Raw genomic sequence first — 19,249 nt, forward strand, 5'->3', positions numbered from 1 at the left:
CCATTTAGTACACAATAGACAGCAGAGAGATCTCCCAATTGTCGATTACACTGAAACAGCATGGGAAAAATACACAGATTTCAATAAAGGTTTCTTTCCCTATATAGGTACAGTCACTAATAGTAAGCTGATACGTAGATTAACCAGAACCCTTGAAGCAGTAGTGAACGAAACTATTTCCGCCTTAGGCAATTTAACAGAAGAGCAGTCTGCTATGCGGATTGTTGTGCTTCAAAATCGTCTTGTCCTTGACGTCATCCTGGCCGATAGGGGCGGAGCTTGTAGGGTCATCGGATCAAGTTGCTGCATTTTCATACCAGAAAATTCGCCGTCAGTATATAAAGCCATAACTCGCCTTCATAAGATTGTAAGCCAGATACACCAGAGTCCAGGCACCTGGACTTGGTCCGGTTGGTTCTGGGGCGTGTTGTCAGCCTGGGGATGGAGAATCCTATCCTTCCTAGGTATTGGCTTTCTCATACTATTCAGTTGCTGCTTATGTCTACAATGTGGGCCAGCGATTTGTGGTCTGTGTGCCACATCGTGTATCCCACATCCAAGTTTTCGTTCGAGATCCCGGAAGAAGAAAGAAGAACAAATGATGCTATATGAACAGATCGATGGATTGATGAAGATCGATATCTCCTGAGGGTCCGTAGGGGACAAGGAGGGAATGAGGAAATATGAATTTTGTGATCAGTTATGTCCCCTATCGTAGACCCCAACGGCTCCATGTGCATGCTATAAGTACATATATGTTCCCTCCTGCTCCAGTTTTGAAGACGCAAATATATGTGCGTCCACCGTCAACATGTCCTCTTTCAGATCCGCCATGAATGGGTCAGATATTCCATTCCTAAGTATGAAAGGCCACCGACTTTATGTGGTTCACTTTCCACATTTTACAGATTCAGGCGAGTAGGCCCGAATTCTGTCATCAAGCCTTTTCCTGCCTTCTGCTTCTGAAAGCTCCAGTCTGAGCCTGCATCTGTATCCATGAACTTTGTCCTACTCCCTGCGCGGCTAAACGGTGCCTGATCCAGCCTGTCGCCTGCCAAAAACTGTATTTCACCTTCAAGATTATCTACTCCGCTCCTCATCCGATGCATTCCTGTCTAGTAGTTTAGGTAAACATTCCTCCAGCTACCGTGCAAAGGGCCAGGCCTCGCTGTCCTCATGCAAGTAATTCATAGCCCCGTTACCATGGAATATTCCTACCCCCTCGCATCTAGTGTAGACACTTAGACGCTTGTACACGCACTAACAGTCAGTATAGAATAGATTCTATCCTAGAGACCTCTCCTTTTGGATAACACAGTTCTTTAAACATAGGATATTAGATATGATTTGGGATTAGGTTGACATGAACCCCAGACTTCTGTCTCCACATGTAGAGCTAAATGTCAAGTCCCCTTCACCCTCTAGTTGCACGTCAATCACACGTCATGCGGCTGCGCGCGCATCTCTGCCAAATATTTCTGCTGACATTGCAGGATTCTTTTATGGATCCACCCACTTGTGACATCATGTATAATGACGTTTATTAAATTACGCCCATATGACCGCCTCTATTAGTTACGTATGCACCTGTTATCTGTACTATCAGCTGTTACGCCTCTTGCATCTGTTTCACTGTAATATATTTTCTATAAAACTGTCTATCTGTCAATAATGTATGCCCTTCCTTCCTGAACTTTCGTGGTGATGGAATAGAAAGCCTACAATTCGAATTGTATTCCTTTGTATAGGAATAAAGCCTTTTAAAACCTCTAATACCACGGATTCTGCCTCTTATATTTACTGAGTTATTCTTAATAGACTTTACCGCATAAAAAATAGTACCGGTAATGAAATATTTACCACAGGTCCCTGCAGCGAAGAAAATGTTACCCCTTTTAGGGAAGTAGGTTTGGCCAACTGGGGGAGAGAAAATGGAAATGGTCCTCTGGGTGATAGACAAGGATGCAGTTGCAAGCGTTCCTGTTGAGTCTGCCACCACTAGGAAGTGGTCACTTGTGGAGGCCTCTGAAGATAATGTTGTGCTTGCGGCCTCCGTTGCACTCCCCTCATGCTCTGTGCCATTAGATCCTTCTGTGTTAGTGGTCTCAGTGGCCAGCAGCTAATTCCCTGCCTACATGGCCAATGTCTCATCTGCCTGCTCCTGATGATGCTGAATTGACATATACATTAGTTTTATTGAATCTGTGTAAACAGAACTGACCATGACCTTTAATCATAAAATAGTGTTCATGTTCTCTAATTTCTCCTGCTTCAAGGTTCTCAAACTTTGGTTCTACATTAGCATAAGCTCATGCATGTAGGCATCATTTTGAGAAACCATTTGTTCACAGTTTTGTAATTCACCATGATAGCTCCTATATCATGTATGATGTTGTTTCTTATCCATTGTGTGTCTCTCCAGGAACTGTTTAACACCTCTGAATGGTTGGGCTTTGTTGTACAGAATAGTGAACTTATGTCTCCAAAAAAGGATGTAAACCAAAAATACCTCTGTACAGTGTGTTTACAAGGCCCGAACATCTGCATTATTTTTTTCAAAAAAGTAAAATATGAATCAGTATATGTCAACAAATACTGCAATGTTGTACCAATATTTGCATAAATTGAAAGGCAGTTTCCTTTGTTAGGGCATTCACAATGGTAACACTTACTTTAAGTAACATTTCAAATGTATACAATTTCATATGGATCCTGTACTGAAGCTGCTTATCAAAGTATGTTGTTGACAAAATTAAGAAACATACTTTTTGGTGGATTGACAAATGACTCTACAGCATAAGTAAATGCGCAGCCCTTGATACATTTCTAATCCACTGCAGTACAGAGCCAAAACATTTACTTATTTGACTCCTATTTATCTCTAATTATTTGAACTTTATTTTACCATTGTGAAATTGTTTCACAATATATGCTGGCTTTCACTATAGCCCAAAATTAGTACTGCATCACAGTAAATATTACATACACTGAACAAAGAGAGCGTTAATACAGCATCAGGTGTTATGGTCTGTGAAGCTTTTAAGGCCTCTTTTCTGGGGCAGGTGATTACAAATAAAGCTAATACATATAAACAGAGGCAACAGAAGATTGAAGGACTTCAGAAAGCTGTAGGTTGAGTCAGGGTAGATCTTATTTTCCAGGCCTCTAGGAGATCCCGAGGAGAAGGTGCTTCAGCAAGAACTATTAAGCGCAAAAGAGCAACTAAAAAAACTCTTTATTTTAGAAGAGATCTCTGGGAGCAAGGCATGCTAACAGAAAGTCTATGAAGAAAGCCAGCAGATAGGTACATTTTTAGCCTGGCCGGCCAAAACACAGCAGAGTAGTCAATTAATCTCACAAATAAGAGACCACAGCACTGCTAGTCTGGTTAGCGATAAAAATAGAATTGCTGATTTTTTTTTCTCATTTTAAGCAAATGTATGCTGAGGCCCAGTTAGTTGACATACAGGATCTCGAGAATTACTTTACCGAAGTTACCTATGATTACCAAGGATGATAGGGTGCCTCTAAATAAACAGATTGAACTTTCAGAATTGGTTGAAAATGTAAAAGGGATGGCTAGTGCTAAGGCAAGTGGTAACAACAGAATCCCGATAGAAGTCTATACGTTTTATTAGATGAGCTTTCTCCCTCTTTATTATCCCTGTATAACCAGATCAGGATGAGATTCCCATTTCTGACAGATTTAAGGAATCAGTGGGGATTACTATTCTGAAGAAGGATAAGGATCCAAATGACCCGAGTTCCTATCGCCCAATAAGCTCATTAAATGTAGACTAATGAAAATTTGGGTAATAGGATCTTGGGGTGTGCACAACAGGTGGTCCATGCAGACCAAACAGAGTTTTTGCCTGATAAGTCAATGGCTGCTAATACCCTTTTTCTGATTCAAGCAATTGATTATTTTTCAGCCAAGAAGGATAAAGTGGCTTTTTTAATGATGGATGCTGAAAAGACATTCAATCTTGTGGATTGGAATGCCCTTTTTTTTATCTTAGAAAGTTTAGTTTTCCACCCCGCCTGCTAGTGATGTTAAGAGGAATCTATAATGGGGCAGTTGCAAAGATAATTATAAATGTGGAACAGTCGGGTGAGGTGGTGATTAGGCATGGTACCAGGCAGGGCTGCCCCGTCTCCCCTTTTATTTTCTCTATTTATCGAGCCACTGGCGGTAAAGATCTGTTATAATACATCAATTCTGGCTCAGCTAACAGGGACAGCAAAAATTAAGCTGTTAGTCGATGATGTGATTTTATATCTGAAACACGATAACGCAAATATTCGGGCAGCGCTGGGATAAATCCAGGCATTCACAGCACTGGGGGGATATAAAGTTAACGGGGCCAAAACGGAGCTTCTTTTGTTCAACTCTGCGGAGGCTCAACTTCCATAAGGGCTAAAAATGTTGCATTACGACCTATAAGACATTTAGGCTTATATGTTTCAGCTGATTTTTCTCAATTGTTTCGACTAAACTATGTAAATACCCTCACTAAAGTAAAAAACCTTTCAGAAAGATGGTTGTTATTACCACTGTCAATAGTAGACCGAGTTTCCCTAGTTAAAATGTCTATACTTCCCTTGCTGGTATTTTTGTTTCTAAATCTTCCTCTAAAAATACCAATTTCATATTTCAATGAATTGGATAAAGTGATCTCTGAGATTATATGGGCAAAAAAAAAAACACGGGTCAAACTATCCATTCTACAACTAGACATAGAGCGGTGGGGCTAACATTAACACACTTTCCCAGCTATTACCAAGCTGCGTCAGTTAGTCTACTAACTCCACTAGCAGCCCCCACCTTGTAATTTGATAACTTTATGTTGAATCTTATGCTAACAGAAAGTGCAATTAAGCTACCAGCATTTCTGCCTATTACGGAATTACCCAAGAAAACAGGATATAAGGTCGCAAATTTAATCGCAATAGGTACTCAGAGGTTTTATAAAAACTATAATGTTCCAACATGCCACGCATATACCTCTCTTCAAGACTGTGAGATATGGGGTCCCTGGTGTCTCAAAGGGGGTTTCAGTCCTATAACAATCTAGGGTTTTGGAAGCTAGGCAATTTTTATAACTGTACCAATTTGTTAACATGGGAATCATTTGTATCGCAATTTGAACCCCAAAGTCAAAACCAGTGGTTAAGCTTTAGACAAAACAGGCTTTCTTAAGAACAATTACACAACGATTTATGAGAGGGAAAAACAATCCTAAAAGCATTCTTTGAGAAGAATTTTAGTGGTGTTGGAAATTGGTATCGTTACTGCACCAGGGCACAAATAAGAAGCTCATTGAGGAAATGTTCCTAAAAACTGCTCAGGGAACAAACTGTCGATTTAATAAAAAGGAATGGCAGCTAGTGTGCGAGTTCGGGAATAAAGTTTTCAGGGTGGCTAACTTTAAAATAATTCCCTTTTTGTCTAGATGGTTGGTCTGTTAGACTGCACAAATGGTTCCCATCAGTTGCTAATCAATTTTGTAGATGCAGTATGGCCAGGGCTGGAGACTGGATACATATAGTTTTTACATGTCCTAGACTGCAACACTTTTGGGACGAGGTGTTTAGGTTCATTACTCATTGCATGTCCTTGGTTATCCTACCCTCAACGTCACTGGCCCTATTTGGATTTTCTCATTCAGGTAGTCAGCTGCCAAAATATCAACAATATTTTGTTTTCATTGCAAAAGCGGTAGCTGGATCCCTGGTCATGCAAAATTGGAGATCACTGAGGGTACATACAATGGGCCAGTGGCTCCGTAAGCTGGACCGGACCTATCAATTCGAAGAGGCCTACGCAAAAAGGGTAGCAGCGCTTCGTAAATTTAGGGCTACTTGGGAGGACTATGTTTTTGTTATTCATGCAAATTAAAAGCATGAAATATAGGTTATCTACTGTGTAATGAAACACAAGTTTGATTATTATGTAATCTCTTTTTTAACCTGGTACCATTATGATGCTGCCAGTTTATAGTAATATTTTATACCCTTGTTTATCTTCATTGTAGGTAGTGCATGTTTTGATATAGGCAACGCTGGTTATGTACTATGTAAAATGTAATATGAATTTATGCTATTTATTGTCTAATGTATTATGAGATTGATTATTATGAAATGTTTTTCTTTTCTCTTGTACCATGATGATTATGTCTGTTCTCTGCCCAATTAAAAAGATAAATAAATACATACTCTGATTGTTTGTGTAGAATCCCAACTTACCAATATGATGTTTGGAACATCCTCTGTATCATATTTGCATATTATGCTATTTCACATGTAATAGGGCTAACAGTACATCATCCAAAATAGTGAAGGGGATCACACCTGACACAATAAAGACTAGTGGCATGTTTGGTACCACTGTCCCTTATGACATCAAACACTCTGATGTATATTTGTAGCTTAGGTAGCCATGTGTCTGCTCAGAACAGTCCTTGTTAGTGAACAGAAATCAGGTAGTATCCTTTTCCACAAATACATACATAAAGCACATCATCATACACCAAGTGCAAAACTAACACCTAAAAGAACTCTTCTTCTGCGTTGGACATGTGTCATCATTAATGTTAATGGATAAATTAGTTGCTGTAACAAAAGATTAGTTATTTAACAAGTAGAACTCACACTAGAACTTTCCCCACCCCCTTGATGCTGCTGCTGGACTCTCAACTACCCATCAAGGTCCGGATAGGACACCCCAAGTATGCAGGCATTAGTGGGGGTCAGGGTGCAACACATGTGCTTCCCACATTGAGAGGATTTGTTGAGCTGGACTTCTGATGAATTCTTGGTCCAGCATTGAAGGCCCTCCCACCTCTTGCAGCAATGGAGGCTGCACCACTTGTTGACCCCCAGGGTCCGCGCCTTCTTAGTGATGGACTTACATATCTCCTTTTAATGACGGGCATTGACCTGTATGGATATAAGAAAGGAAAGAAAAAATAATTTGTGACGTGTTGTTTGTCTGTATCGATGTAACACAAATTTGCTACATTAATCATAAGTATTACTCCAAAGCTATTACACATTACATTTCATTCTTCAATCTGCCAAAATAAAAAATAATTAAGACTTTTGTTGCAATCTGTTGACTACCCTTAGCCCTTGTCATTTTCTAAATTGAATAATCCAGGCCAGTGACATCAATTTCCCAGTGGGCTCCAACATATTATGTAATGAGAGCTACTTCTCATTAATGATTCTCATGGTGACATTCTGCAGACACCTTCACACCCAGCTACTTACTATGACTAAGGGCACTATGAAAGGGCTGCCGTGTATGTCAGTGAGCTAGAAAACAACACCGGGTTGTGGCTCAAAATACTCAGCTGAACTGAGCCGAAGATACAAGAAAACAGAACAAACAGTTCAAGCTGAGAAATACTCAACACAATACTTTAATAGCTCCTAAAAAGAAATGAAACTGAGAAGGAGGGATTAATGGATTTCCTTATTATTTGACGGAAATGATTTGAATTTATTTTATATTTCAAGAATAATTTTGCGCAGAGACATTTCTTTTGTTGCGCTAAGGTCATATATACAAAATATTACAAGGCATATATTACAATGACACATAACTAATGTTCCCCTGGAAACGAAGAGAAAATAAATGCAAACATTCATCAAACACTCATGGCCTTTATACTCATGCATACACGGCAAACATACAAAAACTGTCAAGAACTGGGTCCTTGTGGCGACCTTTCTTCCCTTGTACAATTAATTACATCTCAATTCAAATGTCCAAAAACATTTCATTATTATATTGCGCAAATGAATATGACAAAATGTTTTAAACTTCGCATGGAAATACAATTTTTTGAAAGCGGTGCGACACAAGGAAATGAGAACTGGTCGACGCGTTTCGAACCCCAGAATTATGGGTTCTCCTCAGGACCAACCAATTTCTGAAATGAACAATAGAAAGGTTTTAGAATATGATATTGGACTCAGAGTAACTACGAAGCACCACCCGGGCTTATCAAAACCCACCTTAGAACGTGGAAATCTATCTGCCTGAAATGGATGAGACTCGTTTCCAATGCAGAGGGACCTAAACACGAGAAAACCAAAACCAACTATATTAGAATTTCAACTTGTCTAGCACAGGCTAAACAAATAACACATGACCCACAGGAGACTTTGGACAAAGGTAGGTAATGTTCGCTCGACTTACTGGAGCAAGAGAACGTGTCCTCTTTTCCGGCTGCCAATGATTGAATACTTGTGTATCTAAAGGGAGGGAGAACGGACGAAATGAATTCCGTTAACTAGCGTGATCTCTTTTAGAACTACGAACAACCGTTCACAAACGCAATCGAGAAACTGGACCGCAGCCCACTGAATGGAGTTTGGAACTTACTTAGATAAGTTTTCCAGTTAACTTCAAGATGCTTTTCCCGCGCCGGAATCTAAAAAAGCGAGACGAGCTGTGTAAGTAATACAACGGAAAATCAAACGACCCAATATCTCAGAGCTCCTGTTCCCTAGACATGAGTAATCATTGCAAGCTTACCGGGAATACATTTTCCATCCGTCCACAACCTTGTCAAACCACGAGTGAGGATACACACAGCCTTGTGGGTACTAATGGCGTATAACTCTCATTAGGACTAGGGGTGGGCGGAATTTGCGTAATCGCGTTACGCAAATCTCCGCGAAACGGTAAAAAATCTCCGCGAACATGCAGAAATTCCGCGAACACGCGGAATTGCTTGTTCGCGATGCTTTTTTCCTGTTCACAGTTGCTGTTTGCGTGCTCGGGGAGAAATATCTCGCGAACACGCATTTTGAGAACGCGAACAAGAAAAAATTTCGCGAAGTCGCGGAAAGCAGAATTTTGGGTAATTTCGCGTTCTCCGCAGAACGCGAAATTACCGAAATTCCGCAAATTCCGCGAGCGGAACGGAATTTACCGCCCAGGCCTAATTAGGACTACCAAAAGCGCAAAGCTTGCTGGTACATGTAGTTTATGTTCTGCGACCCTACAGGTGTGTTATTTAAAAAATGTGGCTAGGATTTTGTAAACCTGAAGAACATTGTTTCCAATTTGAAGTGCTTAAGATGAAAAAGACAAGTGGCTTCCGGGTGTTGTGGTTAAAATTTCTTACTATGTAGTTGTGTCTTTACCAAAGTGGAACAATTCCTTTACTACGCACCTAAACAACGGGGAAGGCTTCCCCAACGTGGGGAGTAATGCATGGCTCAGAAAATGATCGGAACTCTCCATTAATTAGAATTGTATAAATAATGATCGACGCAGCAGAACAGACCAAGCCCTGAACAGAGAGACAGCGGCAGAGAAAAGGTGTTCTTTTTACATTAAGCAATTGGTCTGAAAATCTCAGCGACTTCATTTAGGCCATTAATAGCCGTGTTGTACTTCATGATTAATAACGCCTCGCGACGGCTTAATAGGCCTTCCAAATCTCCTCCACGAGGATCTCTTTCAATTTTGGACAAAACTGTCCATCTCAAATCAGCCTCACTGTGTGAATGAGAGAGCCAATGATGGACTAGAGGGGCATTCTCAACTCGACGTCTGATCCTAGATTTGTGCTGGATGATGCGTTGTCGCACCTCCTGCGTTGTTTTTCCAATGTACAGCTTAGGACACGGACAAACTATTGCATAAACGACATTCTTCGTTTTGCAATTACTGAATGTGTTATGCTTCCAATGCGTGGTGTTGAATGAAAAAACATCGCCCTCTATGGTCTGGTCACAGTTTATGCATGTTCCACATTTGTGGTGCCCCATAACTGGCGGTAGGTTGAGCATACTCCTCAATGTACGCTGTTCTTGTTTCGGTAAGGCAGCACGTACTATGTAGTTCGCTACACTTTTCTCCTTTTTGAACGCAAACATCGGAGGTCTCGAAAAATCCTCATGAAGGTCCTTGATTAAATGCCAATTGCCCAGGATGAGTTTGCGGAGTTGGTGGCTGTTAGGGCAAAATGTTGTCACACAAACCGATCTGTCAACCTTTCTCCTAATTCTTTGCTCAAGTAATGTCTCTCTTGGTGTCCACCACGCTCTCTTCAAAGAATGTTTAATTAATTTCTTTGGATAACCCCTCTCAAGGAGGCGGTCTCTTAATTTGTTTGCATGCCTGAAATATTCCTCTTTTTTGGTGCAGTTCCTGCGAATTCGCAAGAACTGACCATAGGGTAGATTTTGTCTCAGACTACGAGGATGGTTGCTCGTAAAATGAAGGGCCTTATTCCGATCTGTCTCTTTTCTAAAAAGTGTGGTCTCGAGCTCTCCCTCCGAAGCCACTACCTTGACGTCCAGAAAAGTGATAGAATCGTTTGACGAGACTATGCTGAATTTGATGTCATTAGATCTTCCATTTAGCCAACAAATAAACTCGTCTAGTGATTGCTGTGTGCCAGTCCAAATTAAGAAAATGTCGTCGATATACCGCATATAGTTGGAAATATTAGAGGCGAACGGGTTGTTATTATATATGAAATTATTTTCATATAAACCCATGAATAAAACTGCCAACTCAGGTGCGAAAGGACAACCCATGGCCACGCCTCGTATTTGGTAAAAAAACTCTGAGTCAAAAGAAAAATAATTTTTAGAAAGTGCAAACTTAGCCAGAGACAGGAGGAATTCCGTGGGCACTTGTACTGGTCGCTCTCTTAAATTTAAAAACCACTCTAAGGCCTCCAAAGCTTGATCTTGTGGGATTTGGGTATAGAGTGACACCACGTCCATTGTAACCATCAATTGTGTCCTTTTGTTGAAATGCACGGATGTGATTCTATTCAGGAAAGCAGTGGTGTCTTTCAAATGTGCCGGAACCTGATTGATGAATGGTTTCAGAAAATAGTCGATATATTGAGCCACTGGCTCGATAAGTGATTCACACCCAGAAACTATAGGTCGTCCTGGGGGGTCCAATTCATTTTTGTGGAGTTTGGGTAAGGCATAAAAGACCGGTATCCTTGGGTTCATATTTTTCAGGAACAGGCGTTCTTTAGGTCCCACGAAACCTTGTGAAAAGCCTTCCTCTATGATATGAAATAGTTGGTCTTGTAGTTCTTTAGTTGGGTCTTTTGTGATTTTCCGGTAGCAGGTCACGTCTTCCAATTGGCGGAGTACTTCGTTTTTATATTTATTGACGTCCCAAAGGACCACTGCCCCACCTTTGTCCGCCTGCTTCACTACAATAGTTCTATCATTTTGTAGGTCGATAAGGGCATCTTTTTCTTTTTTGGCTAAGTTAAACCTCACAAAGCTTTTTTTGCTTTCCATTGCCTGTATTCCCGATAAGATGGTTCTCTCAAACGTTGCGATTTCCTTAGGAACCTTGGGTCCTGTTGGACAAAAAGTAGATTTCCTCTTTAGTCCGGTGATTTCTGCCGTTACTACCTCGGTTGTCTCAGAAAAAAACGTTTTCAAACGGATTTTGCGACAGAACTCCATGGTTTCAAGCTTCATTTTGATGAAGTCTGTAGCTCTAGAAGGAACAAAGCTTAGTCCTTTTTGGAGAATGGAAATTTCCGCTGCTGTGAGTATTTTGTCAGACAAATTGTAAATTGGTGATGAAGTTAACTCCTGTAATACTGGCGTCGTGTCCTCATTTCCCATGGTTGGGAATATCGCAACCGTCCTCTGCCTTGCCGTTGGCCTCGGCCTAAAAAACGTGCCTCCTGATTGGATGTTTGTGGGTCCTGATTTTGTTGGTTACCCCTTTGGTTCTGATTGGCCCTAGTCGTTGTATCTGTGGTCTCACTAGAAGATGATGACGATTCTGAAAAGTTAATGAATCTCTTCCGGGATCTCCCCTGATAGTTTTGGAGATAATTTCTAGAATCGTTGGTAGAATAGAAATCCTTATTAAGGTAGGGATAAGTAGATTCCAACGAAAAATTCTTTTTGTCCTGCTCGAATTTGTTACTTTTTTGGATAACCGTATAATCTTTGAACTCGAGTATTTCTTTCTCCACTTTTTCCAATAAGGCCTTCGCATCCGTAAGGTTAGGATTGTTTTTAATCTCACTTTCAAGGTCCGCAATCTCCTGTAGTTGTATCAATGAAAGTGTATGGGCTGTCTCCACCGTGAGGACCATAAGGTCCCTGCTGCATTTGGTCTCTATGCAACTGTAACCTTTCTTGTAGATTGGGTCGTCTATGAAAACTACTGGAATGTTACGTATCTGAAGCCCTGATGGAATGGTGCCTTCCTTTAGGTGCTGTAGTAAGAAATGTCCGTGAAGGTCCGTGCGTATTTGTTTTTTACGTAATCTGGTGAGTTTATCCGACTCGTTCTGTGTTTTTGCTGTAACACTCAAGGTGGCCGATGCAAAGACCGGCGGTGCTCGTATCAAATTCTGAATGTGTTCTTCGCTATAAGCGAAGGCATCATTCTCTGCCATTACAGATAACAGATAACAAACAGGGGATGACTAGGACTCAGACGCCACAAGACAAACTAAACATTTAACATGAACTTAACCATACTAAAAATACAACTGCAGCAAAAACGATTTAAGCAACAGTGACCCTGAAGATCCCTAAAGGGTGGTAGCTATTTGGCCACTGGAATGAACCTCACGGGCAACTGCCCGCTCCTAAAGCTAGAAAACAACACCGGGTTGTGGCTCAAAATACTCAGCTGAACTGAGCCGAAGATACAAGAAAACAGAACAAACAGTTCAAGCTGAGAAATACTCAACACAATACTTTAATAGCTCCTAAAAAGAAATGAAACTGAGAAGGAGGGATTAATGGATTTCCTTATTATTTGACGGAAATGATTTGAATTTATTTTATATTTCAAGAATAATTTTGCGCAGAGACATTTCTTTTGTTGCGCTAAGGTCATATATACAAAATATTACAAGGCATATATTACAATGACACATAACTAATGTTCCCCTGGAAACGAAGAGAAAATAAATGCAAACATTCATCAAACACTCATGGCCTTTATACTCATGCATACACGGCAAACATACAAAAACTGTCAAGAACTGGGTCCTTGTGGCGACCTTTCTTCCCTTGTACAATTAATTACATCTCAATTCAAATGTCCAAAAACATTTCATTATTATATTGCGCAAATGAATATGACAAAATGTTTTAAACTTCGCATGGAAATACAATTTTTTGAAAGCGGTGCGACACAAGGAAATGAGAACTGGTCGACGCGTTTCGAACCCCAGAATTATGGGTTCTCCTCAGGACCAACCAATTTCTGAAATGAACAATAGAAAGGTTTTAGAATATGATATTGGACTCAGAGTAACTACGAAGCACCACCCGGGCTTATCAAAACCCACCTTAGAACGTGGAAATCTATCTGCCTGAAATGGATGAGACTCGTTTCCAATGCAGAGGGACCTAAACACGAGAAAACCAAAACCAACTATATTAGAATTTCAACTTGTCTACCACAGGCTAAACAAATAACACATGACCCACAGGAGACTTTGGACAAAGGTAGGTAATGTTCGCTCGACTTACTGGAGCAAGAGAACGTGTCCTCTTTTCCGGCTGCCAATGATTGAATACTTGTGTATCTAAAGGGAGGGAGAACGGACGAAATGAATTCCGTTAACTAGCGTGATCTCTTTTAGAACTACGAACAACCGTTCACAAACGCAATCGAGAAACTGGACCGCAGCCCACTGAATGGAGTTTGGAACTTACTTAGATAAGTTTTCCAGTTAACTTCAAGATGCTTTTCCCGCGCCGGAATCTAAAAAAGCGAGACGAGCTGTGTAAGTAATACAACGGAAAATCAAACGACCCAATATCTCAGAGCTCCTGTTCCCTAGACATGAGTAATCATTGCAAGCTTACCGGGAATACATTTTCCATCCGTCCACAACCTTGTCAAACCACGAGTGAGGATACACACAGCCTTGTGGGTACTAATGGCGTATAACTCTCATTAGGACTACCAAAAGCGCAAAGCTTGCTGGTACATGTAGTTTATGTTCTGCGACCCTACAGGTGTGTTATTTAAAAAATGTGGCTAGGATTTTGTAAACCTGAAGAACATTGTTTCCAATTTGAAGTGCTTAAGATGAAAAAGACAAGTGGCTTCCGGGTGTTGTGGTTAAAATTTCTTACTATGTAGTTGTGTCTTTACCAAAGTGGAACAATTCCTTTACTACGCACCTAAACAACGGGGAAGGCTTCCCCAACGTGGGGAGTAATGCATGGCTCAGAAAATGATCGGAACTCTCCATTAATTAGAATTGTATAAATAATGATCGACGCAGCAGAACAGACCAAGCCCTGAACAGAGAGACAGCGGCAGAGAAAAGGTGTTCTTTTTACATTAAGCAATTGGTCTGAAAATCTCAGCGACTTCATTTAGGCCATTAATAGCCGTGTTGTACTTCATGATTAATAACGCCTCGCGACGGCTTAATAGGCCTTCCAAATCTCCTCCACGAGGATCTCTTTCAATTTTGGACAAAACTGTCCATCTCAAATCAGCCTCACTGTGTGAATGAGAGAGCCAATGATGGACTAGAGGGGCATTCTCAACTCGACGTCTGATCCTAGATTTGTGCTGGATGATGCGTTGTCGCACCTCCTGCGTTGTTTTTCCAATGTACAGCTTAGGACACGGACAAACTATTGCATAAACGACATTCTTCGTTTTGCAATTACTGAATGTGTTATGCTTCCAATGCGTGGTGTTGAATGAAAAAACATCGCCCTCTATGGTCTGGTCACAGTTTATGCATGTTCCACATTTGTGGTGCCCCATAACTGGCGGTAGGTTGAGCATACTCCTCAATGTACGCTGTTCTTGTTTCGGTAAGGCAGCACGTACTATGTAGTTCGCTACACTTTTCTCCTTTTTGAACGCAAACATCGGAGGTCTCGAAAAATCCTCATGAAGGTCCTTGATTAAATGCCAATTGCCCAGGATGAGTTTGCGGAGTTGGTGGCTGTTAGGGCAAAATGTTGTCACACAAACCGATCTGTCAACCTTTCTCCTAATTCTTTGCTCAAGTAATGTCTCTCTTGGTGTCCACCACGCTCTCTTCAAAGAATGTTTAATTAATTTCTTTGGATAACCCCTCTCAAGGAGGCGGTCTCTTAATTTGTTTGCATGCCTGAAATATTCCTCTTTTTTGGTGCAGTTCCTGCGAATTCGCAAGAACTGACCATAGGGTAGATTTTGTCTCAGACTACGAGGATGGTTGCTCGTAAAATGAAGGGCCTTATTCCGATCTGTCTCTTTTCTAAAAAGTGTGGTCTCGAGCTCTCCCTCCGAAGCCACTACCTTGACGTCCAGAAAAGTGATAGAATCGTTTGACGAGACTATGCTGAATTTGATGTCATTAGATCTTCCATTTAGCCAACAAATAAACTCGTCTAGTGATTGCTGTGTGCCAGTCCAAATTAAGAAAATGTCGTCGATATACCGCATATAGTTGGAAATATTAGAGGCGAACGGGTTGTTATTATATATGAAATTATTTTCATATAAACCCATGAATAAAACTGCCAACTCAGGTGCGAAAGGACAACCCATGGCCACGCCTCGTATTTGGTAAAAAAACTCTGAGTCAAAAGAAAAATAATTTTTAGAAAGTGCAAACTTAGCCAGAGACAGGAGGAATTCCGTGGGCACTTGTACTGGTCGCTCTCTTAAATTTAAAAACCACTCTAAGGCCTCCAAAGCTTGATCTTGTGGGATTTGGGTATAGAGTGACACCACGTCCATTGTAACCATCAATTGTGTCCTTTTGTTGAAATGCACGGATGTGATTCTATTCAGGAAAGCAGTGGTGTCTTTCAAATGTGCCGGAATTTTACGAGCAACCATCCTCGTAGTCTGAGACAAAATCTACCCTATGGTCAGTTCTTGCGAATTCGCAGGAACTGCACCAAAAAAGAGGAATATTTCAGGCATGCAAACAAATTAAGAGACCGCCTCCTTGAGAGGGGTTATCCAAAGAAATTAATTAAACATTCTTTGAAGAGAGCGTGGTGGACACCAAGAGAGACATTACTTGAGCAAAGAATTAGGAGAAAGGTTGACAGATCGGTTTGTGTGACAACATTTTGCCCTAACAGCCACCAACTCCGCAAACTCATCCTGGGCAATTGGCATTTAATCAAGGACCTTCATGAGGATTTTTCGAGACCTCCGATGTTTGCGTTCAAAAAGGAGAAAAGTGTAGCGAACTACATAGTACGTGCTGCCTTACCGAAACAAGAACAGCGTACATTGAGGAGTATGCTCAACCTACCGCCAGTTATGGGGCACCACAAATGTGGAACATGCATAAACTGTGACCAGACCATAGAGGGCGATGTTTTTTCATTCAACACCACGCATTGGAAGCATAACACATTCAGTAATAGCAAAACGAAGAATGTCGTTTATGCAATAGTTTGTCCGTGTCCTAAGCTGTACATTGGAAAAACAACGCAGGAGGTGCGACAACGCATCATCCAGCACAAATCTAGGATCAGACGTCGAGTTGAGAATGCCCCTCTAGTCCATCATTGGCTCTCTCATTCACACAGTGAGGCTGATTTGAGATGGACAGTTTTGTCCAAAATTGAAAGAGATCCTCGTGGAGGAGATTTGGAAGGCCTATTAAGCCGTCGCGAGGCGTTATTAATCATGAAGTACAACACGGCTATTAATGGCCTAAATGAAGTCGCTGAGATTTTCAGACCAATTGCTTAATGTAAAAAGAACACCTTTTCTCTGCCGCTGTCTCTCTGTTCAGGGCTTGGTCTGTTCTGCTGCGTCGATCATTATTTATACAATTCTAATTAATGGAGAGTTCCGATCATTTTCTGAGCCATGCATTACTCCCCACGTTGGGGAAGCCTTCCCCGTTGTTTAGGTGCGTAGTAAAGGAATTGTTCCACTTTGGTAAAGACACAACTACATAGTAAGAAATTTTAACCACAACACCCGGAAGCCACTTGTCTTTTTCATCTTAAGCACTTCAAATTGGAAACAATGTTCTTCAGGTTTACAAAATCCTAGCCACATTTTTTAAATAACACACCTGTAGGGTCGCAGAACATAAACTACATGTACCAGCAAGCTTTGCGCTTTTGGTAGTCCTAATGAGAGTTATACGCCATTAGTACCCACAAGGCTGTGTGTATCCTCACTCGTGGTTTGACAAGGTTGTGGACGGATGGAAAATGTATTCCCGGTAAGCTTGCAATGATTACTCATGTCTAGGGAACAGGAGCTCTGAGATATTGGGTCGTTTGATTTTCCGTTGTATTACTTACACAGCTGGTCTCGCTTTTTTAGATTCCGGCGCGGGAAAAGCATCTTGAAGTTAACTGGAAAACTTATCTAAGTAAGTTCCAAACTCCATTCAGTGGGCTGCGGTCCAGTTTCTCGATTGCGTTTGTGAACGGTTGTTCGTAGTTCTAAAAGAGATCACGCTAGTTAACGGAATTCATTTCGTCCGTTCTCCCTCCCTTTAGATACACAAGTATTCAATCATTGGCAGCCGGAAAAGAGGACACGTTCTCTTGCTCCAGTAAGTCGAGCGAACATTACCTACCTTTGTCCAAAGTCTCCTGTGGGTCATGTGTTATTTGTTTAGCCTGTGGTAGACAAGTTGAAATTCTAATATAGTTGGTTTTGGTTTTCTCGTGTTTAGGTCCCTCTGCATTGGAAACGAGTCTCATCCATTTCAGGCAGATAGATTTCCACGTTCTAAGGTGGGTTTTGATAAGCCCGGGTGGTGCTTCGTAGTTACTCTGAGTCCAATATCATATTCTAAAACCTTTCTATTGTTCATTTCAGAAATTGGTTGGTCCTGAGGAGAACCCATAATTCTGGGGTTCGAAACGCGTCGACCAGTTCTCATTTCCTTGTGTCGCACCGCTTTCAAAAAATTGTATTTCCATGCGAAGTTTAAAACATTTTGTCATATTCATTTGCGCAATATAATAATGAAATGTTTTTGGACATTTGAATTGAGATGTAATTAATTGTACAAGGGAAGAAAGGTCGCCACAAGGACCCAGTTCTTGACAGTTTTTGTATGTTTGCCGTGTATGCATGAGTATAAAGGCCATGAGTGTTTGATGAATGTTTGCATTTATTTTCTCTTCGTTTCCAGGGGAACATTAGTTATGTGTCATTGTAATATATGCCTTGTAATATTTTGTATATATGACCTTAGCGCAACAAAAGAAATGTCTCTGCGCAAAATTATTCTTGAAATATAAAATAAATTCAAATCATTTCCGTCAAATAATAAGGAAATCCATTAATCCCTCCTTCTCAGTTTCATTTCTTTTTAGGAGCTATTAAAGTATTGTGTTGAGTATTTCTCAGCTTGAACTGTTTGTTCTGTTTTCTTGTATCTTCGGCTCAGTTCAGCTGAGTATTTTGAGCCACAACCCGGTGTTGTTTTCTAGCTTTAGGAGCGGGCAGTTGCCCGCGAGGTTCATTCCAGTGGCCAAATAGCCACCACCCTTTAGGGATCTTCAGGGTCACTGTTGCTTAAATCGTTTTTGCTGCAGTTGTATTTTTAGTATGGTTAAGTTCATGTTAAATGTTTAGTTTGTCTTGTGGCGTCTGAGTCCTAGTCATCCCCTGTTTGTTATCTGTTATCTGTAATGGCAGAGAATGATGCCTTCGCTTATAGCGAAGAACACATTCAGAATTTGATACGAGCACCGCCGGTCTTTGCATCGGCCACCTTGAGTGTTACAGCAAAAACACAGAACGAGTCGGATAAACTCACCAGATTACGTAAAAAACAAATACGCACGGACCTTCACGGACATTTCTTACTACAGCACCTAAAGGAAGGCACCATTCCATCAGGGCTTCAGATACGTAACATTCCAGTAGTTTTCATAGACGACCCAATCTACAAGAAAGGTTACAGTTGCATAGAGACCAAATGCAGCAGGGACCTTATGGTCCTCACGGTGGAGACAGCCCATAGACTTTCATTGATACAACTACAGGAGATTGCGGACCTTGAAAGTGAGATTAAAAACAATCCTAACCTTACGGATGCGAAGGCCTTATTGGAAAAAGTGGAGAAAGAAATACTCGAGTTCAAAGATTATACGGTTATCCAAAAAAGTAACAAATTCGAGCAGGACAAAAAGAATTTTTCGTTGGAATCTACTTATCCCTACCTTAATAAGGATTTCTATTCTACCAACGATTCTAGAAATTATCTCCAAAACTATCAGGGGAGATCCCGGAAGAGATTCATTAACTTTTCAG

The sequence above is a fragment of the Triturus cristatus genome, chromosome 8 (assembly GCF_964204655.1).
Source record: "Triturus cristatus chromosome 8, aTriCri1.1, whole genome shotgun sequence".
Taxonomy (NCBI): Eukaryota; Metazoa; Chordata; class Amphibia; order Caudata; family Salamandridae; genus Triturus; species Triturus cristatus.